We start from the raw sequence: 7341 nt of genomic DNA, 5'->3' as shown, positions 1-7341 counted from the left end.
CAAACTTTGTCTCTGCAACTCCTTCCATGGGTGTTTTGTTCCCAAATCTAAGAAGGGGCAAAGTGTCCACACTTTGGTCTTCATTCTTCTTGAGTTTCATGTGTTTCTCAAATTGTATCTTATATCTTGGGTATTCTAAGTTTATGGGCTAATATCCATTTATCAGTGATTAAATATCATGTGAGTTCTTTTGTGGTTGGGTTAGCTCACTCAGGATGATGCCCTCCAGGTCCACCCATTTGCCTAGGAATTTCATAAAATCATTCTTTTTAATAGCTGAGTAGTACTCCATTGTGTAAATGTACCATATTTTCTGAATCCATTCCTCTATTGAGGGACATCTGGGTTCTTTCCAGCTTCTGGCTATTATAAATAAGACTGCAATGAACATAGTGGAACATGTGTCCTTCTTGCCGGTTGGAACATCTTCTGGATATATGCCCAGGAGAGGTATTGCAGGATCCTCTGGTAGTACTATATTTTGAATATTATCCCTCTGTCAGCTGTGGAGTTGGTGAAAATCTTTCTGCAGACTGCCATTTTGTTCTTTTGATAATGCCCTGTCCCTTACATAACCTCGTTAGCTTCATGAGTTCCCATTAAATAATTTTTGACCGTACTGCCTGATCTGTTGATGTTCTGTTTAGGAAGTTGCCTTATGTGCCAGTGCATTGAAGGCAGTTTTCTGGTTTCTCTTCTATCAGATTTAGCATATCTGGTTTTCTGTTGGTTTGCTGATGAACCTAGACTTGAATTTTGATCGGTATGGATTTATTTGCGTGCTGACAAGCAGTTAGACAAGCACCATTTGTTGAAAAGGTTTTCTTTCTTCCATGTGCAGTTTTGGCTTCCTTGTCAAAAATTAAGTGTCCATTGGTGTGTAGATTTACTCGACGAGTCTTTTATTTGATTCCATTGTTCAACCTGACTGTTTTTATGCCACTATCATGTGATTTTTTTTCTACTATTGCTCTGTAGAACAGATTGAAATCATGGATGGTTGATGCCTCCAGAAATTTTTTTTTATATTTTTTGTTTTGTTTTTTTTTTCTTTGTTTTGTTTTACATGACTGTTTTAGCTATCTTGGTTTTCTTTTTTTTGTTTGTTTTTGTTTTTTCTTTTTTTTTTTCTAGTTTTACTTATAGACTTTTTCTGGCTCACATCTCTGTCTACATTCTTGGAGGCCTGCCAGCATGAGGGAAAACTACGTGAGACCCCTCCTTCAAACTTCCTGCCTGATGATTCTTCCTTGGGGACACCTAAGAGGGGGTAGACTGCATCCTGTATCCTGTGCTACATTTTCCTGTGCACAACTTGGGCTGCATTCTGGAAGACCTGCAGGCATCAGGAAAATCCAGGTAATTCCCTGGGCCCAAGACCTTGACCAACAAGTCCCCTTAAAGTGCATGAAACAGTGGTAAACTGCCTTGTTTTTGTCCCACAACTCTGCCTGCATTCTTTGGGTTCTGACTGGGACAACCAGATGACCAATAGCCAGTATAAGAACACAATCAAAAGAGGAAGAGCAATATGGCATCACTAGAACACAGAAAACACTGGATATCCTAACACAACTGAAGCACAAGCAAATGATTTTAGATTCAACCTTATGAAGGTGATAGAAGTTGTTAAATAGACCCAGCCCAAGAGGAAGAACTCTGTTGCAGTCAGCAAAGCTGAAAGGAGTTGAAGATTTTTGACATCAGACGTCGAAATACACTTTAGTTTGCCCAGCTTGTTTTTTAGTATTTCCTCACTATGCTCCCCTTTGGAAAGTTCATGCATATTCTGTGCCACTGTATGTTGGAATTATGTGATCTGATTTTTTATTTTGATTCCATTGGAGATCAAAGTTAAGAGAGTGCTTGAATTTCAAAAGAGACTTTGACCTTTGAAACAAGTTTTAAACAGTTATAGACTATGGTAATTTTGAAATTCGAATGAATGTACATATGATATGGGTTCCAGGGAGTAGAATTTAGTGGTTTGACTAAAAATGGCCCTCATAGGGTCATAGGGAATGATACTATTTGGTATTATGGCTTTGTTGGAGAAATTTCAGTCTTCTTGGAAGAAGTATATCTCAGTCTCTTCCTAATGCCTACATATCCAGATGTAGAACTCTCAGCTACCTCTCCAGCAGCATGTCTGACTGCATGCTACCATGTTACTGGGCCATGAGGGTAAGGGACTAAACTTCTGAACTGTAAGCCAACCTAAATAAAATATTTTCCTCTATAAGAGTTTTATGGTTATGGTGTTTCTATATATTGGACATTGTCCAGTTGTGGGTCTCTATATTAATTATCATCTACTTCAAGGAGACATTTCTTTGATGAGGGTTGGTTTTTTTTTTTAAGTTATAGTCACCTCATCAAAGAAACTAGTATTTCATTTTGTGGTGAGAACTAAATGATAAAGTGTGTTAAAGTGTTTAATCTGTCATATGGTCTCATAATACTAATTTTGCTCTGCTCTGTGAAGGTATCTTGGGGTGGTTTATTGATTCTCTGAGTTTCTTTCTCTAGAGAATGGCTTTCTATTCATACCTTTTCAATATAACCCAGGAACTTATAATGCTTCATTTTGACACATTCCTGAGAAGGTATTGAACTGAAAATTCAGCAGTAGAGAGAATTATTTATTATTAGAAGTAAGTATTAAGGTCTTTTTACGATATCAACTTTCTCCTAAGTTTGTAATGTTTACATCAAAGCTTCTTCCTTCTTCTTTCCTTCCTTCCTTCCTTCCTTCCTTCCTTCCTTCCTTCCTTCCTTCCTTCCTTCCTTCCTTCCTTCTTCCTTTCTGTTTAAAATTATCTTTAAATTTTATTTTTCTTCACACTCTAGTCATTATCCCCTGTCCTGTCTACTCTTTGACATTTCCTCAGACAGTTCCTCATCCCATTCTTCCTTCCCATTTCCAAGAGGATGTCCCCCCAACCCCCGCCATGCCCAAACCCTTAACAGCTTTCCTCAGCAGGCATCTCATGGTTTTGACACTCTAATATTTTGGAGACTCCAAGCCAATCCAAACTTACCTTCATAGCTTCAAACAATGACCCATCTAGGCCTCCATACAGAGACACCCCTGATACATACCTGACCTCAGTGGCTTTCCTTAGTTTCATAGGTTGATTCCATAACCCCATTCTGCTATACTTGACTCTAAAGCCAGAACAGCATGGCTGAAGCAGCAAAGTTCTGCCATTTGCTAAGGATATAACATTGTCCACCCATTCAAGTATGTCTTCATCAGCTTTTTTATGTTGATGGTTTCTTTCACTGCTTATGCATGGCTACCCTCTAGACCAGATTGGCCTAGTTGAATGGTTAGGGAGATGGCAAGGGTGTGGAAAGAGATGCAGAAGGGAAAAGAATATGATCAAAATATACTGAATAAAATAAAGTTTGACAGAAAAAAGAAGCTGAAATATATTGCAGCACAAAGTAATTATAATGGCTAAGATCAAAGTTAAATATTCAGTCAGTTCTGGCCAGTTCTCAGATCAGGGTTTACAGAGCAACATCAACTCCCTGAGGGCTGGTTGGACAGGCATATTAGATCACATCCCTACCCCTGTAGTCACACTTCACAGTGGTTACCATCAGACGTGTGTCATACACATCAATTATAATTAGTAGTTTATATAACTATGAATTGAATATTTGTTTAAAATTATTTTTATCACATATTTTCTTTATTTACATTTCAAATGTTATCTCCTTTCCTAGTTTCCCCTTCGAAAATCCTCTATCCCATACCCCTCCCCCTGCTTCCCAACACACTCCTGCTTCCTAGCCCTGGAATTCCCCTGAACAAGGGCCTCTCCTCCCATTGATGCCAACTAAGGCATCCACTGCTACATATGCAGCTAGAGCTATGATTCCCACCATGTTTTTTTTTCTTTGATTGGTGGTTTAGTCCCAGGTACTGGTTAGTCCCAGGTACTGGTTAGTTCATATTGTTACTCCTCCTATGGGCCTGCAAATCCCTTCAGCTCCTTGGGTCCTTTCTCTGGCTCCTCCTTTGTGGACCCTGTTCTCAGTCCAATGGATGGCTGTGAGCATCCACTTCTGTAGTTATCCCTAGATATAGTAGAGAATTTGGAACTTAAATGAGCCTTTATTACTCACAAAATGACATTTCTTATCCCTTCTACTTGTCTTCTGGCTTTTACAATAATTACATTTACTTCTTTACATCAACAGTGACCAGGCCATATAGAAGAAGTTGTAAATGTCTTCTTTAGGACTTACCAATCAGAAGTCAGTTTTCAGTACTGTTTGTGTCCATAATTCTCAACCTCCATTACAATTTATGGAAAAGTGAAGCATTTTTGAGCATGATTGAGAGATTACATGTCTTTTTGTATAAATACACACATAGAGAGAAGGTGGCACACTGCTTTGATAAACTACAATGCATATAAACACACACCTTCTCCACTATGTTCTACTCCATAGCTTTCTGGATTGCTCTCTCTATGTGTTCTGCTCTAGACAGCTTTACAGATTGCTCTCTGTGTTCTGCTCTGCCTAAGACAACTTTCTCTTGCCATTCTAAAATCTCTCAGGATAACTCATCTCTTGCAGAGCAAAAGCCCAGGTTTTATTTTTTTTTAATTTTCATATTAATTCAGTCATTAACCCACTTTCCCTTTTGATTATTCAATGAATCAGGATTCCATGACCCCAGCCCCTTGATTTTCACAGACAGACAGTACAAGCACAGACAAGAGAGCTGTGTGGGACGTGGCCATAAAATTACCATTGTGACCATGCCTCAACATAAATTAGCCCTGTTCCCGGCTGACTTTGAACTTGGGAGTCTACCTGCCTTTGTATCTTCCTGTCTTTTCATGTTTTTGACATGCTGACTCACAGTGCAGTTGCCTCTGATTTTCTAGGTCCAAGAAGTCCCTCAAATAATTTACATTGCATCCTTACATTTTTCATAGTTGAAAAATTATATATTTTCAAACTCAGAGTTTTAGAGTTCTTGCCCACGGCCTTAAAGGTTTTTCTAAGGGTCACAGAATTCTACCTTTTTGCTGAGACATAGACACACCCTTGCCTCTAGACTCCTGCTGCCTCTGATTATCATGGAGTCATTAACCTTAGCAGAGAGAATATTTCTTGAAAGAGGAAGGTGAAACTGTGTACACTATTATACAAACAAGTCTTATACCAACAGCAACCATCAACACTCATGGTGGTCCACACCAGATGGCTCTGTTCTAAGGACAGAAAACCATGTCATACTGTCCCTTACGTGGCCACGCTGGACTCAGCACTACCTCACATGGTGGCAGGGAACAAAGGAGGAGAAGAAGCTATCTCTCCCCCTTCTGAGCCACTTCACAGCAGAAAAGAGGCGGGACAGGCTCTCCTGTGGTCATGTCCTCAGGGCCTGTTCACAAGCAGTCCCCACATCCAGGGACAGCTCTACTCTGATGCTCAAGTGAGGTACATGGATTGCTCTCTGGAGTGCTGTAGTAGTAGGTGAGGAGTTGGACCAGCTCTCCTGTTCTGATGAACCCAGGGCACATCCCTCCTGCCTGTGGAAGGTAGCTAGTGGGCATCTTTACCTTACCATATTTCCAAAAAGTAAGTGGCAGAGGCAAGCTCTCCTACCCTCAGGCTCATCCATGTCTTTACCACCAGGGTCACCTCTAATTTGTTGCCCAAGTGAGGTGTAGTGCCAGCCCTCAAAACTGTTGTAGCTGGTAAAGGTCTAGACCAACTCTTGCTCTCATTACCCTAGGGCCAGGTCTTCCACCTGCTGCAAGTGGTAAGGGGCAAGGAAGGAGACGGGTATGGTTATCTCATCCATGCCACCACACAGGCGATCAGTTTCAGGTCCAGTTCCTCCATGCTCATTTCCTTGGTGCCTGCTTACCTGCAGCTCCCATAATATACCAGATACTGCAACTAGCTAGAAGTGGGGTTAGCTGTCCCATTCTCATGTCCCAGGAGATAGCTCATCCACAGTACTTAGGCTAAGCATCAGGATAGTTTTTCACAGCCCTGAGATAGATATCAACATGTAGCCCTGGCAACAGTCCAGACCAGAGAAGTTCATGTGACCTTTCGTAGGAACAGACCCTTGCAACTGCAGAGCTACATAGCTAGACATGCCCTCCCCCATCAGTGGCAGCACAGGCCAGGACCTTCCCCATCATGGTCCTACATGCCATCACTTGCGACTCACATCAGGCTGTTCCTCACTAACCCTGAGTCTTTAGTTCTGCTTCTCTTCATTGTGATCATATCTTACTGCTTCTCTTCCTCTTCCATTTCTCCATCATTCACTTGCTGTTCTTGGTGGTGTGTGGGGTCTCTTAGTGTCTGGGGTTTACTCAGGAGTGCTGCATTAAGGCACCAGGCAAGAGTCATCTTAGGCATGGTATGCCTCACCTCCTATCCCCAAGCCTCTATGATGCTAGACTGCTGGTCATCTCAGGCTAGCTCTCTGTACTAGCCCTGTGGCATTGGTCTTGTGGTTGTCTCAGGCTTGTTCCTTGCCTGAGACCACCTGAGAGGTTTCATGGGAGGGTCCTCTCTAGCCTCGAGCCCTTGGTCTCAGGAGGAGTTCTTCTAGTGTCTAGGTCGTCCCCCACCCTGGGATCCCAACCTGACCTACACAGCACATTACCTCAGGCTTTCTTTTTTTCTTTTCTTTTCTATTTTTAGAGAGTCTTAGGCTACTAATTATTTTGATAGTCACAAGTCAGAACACTGAGCATAAATAGACATAGAATCTTTCCTCTCTGCTACCTACTGACACACATGTGACACAACAGCCACACCTGCAATGTCTCTAAGGGCAGTAGTTAGGCTTTTTTTAATTTAATTTAAGATAGATTGTGATTTCATTTAGGAAATTATTTTTAAAAATCTTACTTACACCCAAACATTTAATATGTTCTTTTAAAATATGATCAGAGAGTGTTAAGGTGATATTTGCTCCTGTCAAAAATTCTATTAATTGCATAAGTTAGAACATAAAAATTTCTTGAAGATAAATCACTAATTTACAATTTAAATTCTCATTTCTCAAGACAACAAAGATGTTTCTTGATTTGTCTATACTTCTTTATTTGTCCCCTCTTTTTAGGGGACCTTCTGAAATATTTGAGTTAGTTCTTCTTCTTCTTCTTTTTTCAACAATTAGAAGGTCTCCTCTGAAATTTGTGCTTTTGTTTTCTGAGACTTCCTGGAATCACATCTCTGAAGATGAGATTGAGTTAATTATCTGCTTGTAGGAACAAGCACTACTGAATGAATACATGGTGTGTAGATGTCTTTTTGAGACTACAAAAAAATTGTAACATTTTC

At 40.6% G+C, this 7341-nt stretch overlaps 1 non-coding gene across 1 annotated transcript; it reads right to left on the bottom strand.

Annotated features, from left to right (window-relative positions):
* Positions 1 to 6698: 6698 nt before the first annotated feature.
* On the bottom strand, positions 6699 to 6834 carry LOC115031204 (small nucleolar RNA SNORA17). The gene has a single exon (XR_003836823.1). It is a non-coding gene; the product is annotated as a small nucleolar RNA SNORA17 (small nucleolar RNA).
* Positions 6835 to 7341: the final 507 nt, after the last annotated feature.

This window comes from Mus caroli, unplaced genomic scaffold, assembly GCF_978045245.1.
Source record: "Mus caroli unplaced genomic scaffold, Mus_caroli_1 scaffold_4, whole genome shotgun sequence".
Taxonomy (NCBI): domain Eukaryota; kingdom Metazoa; phylum Chordata; class Mammalia; order Rodentia; family Muridae; genus Mus; species Mus caroli.
The sequence above is the reverse complement of the archived record's forward strand: the minus strand, read 5'-3'. Positions and strand labels throughout refer to the sequence as shown.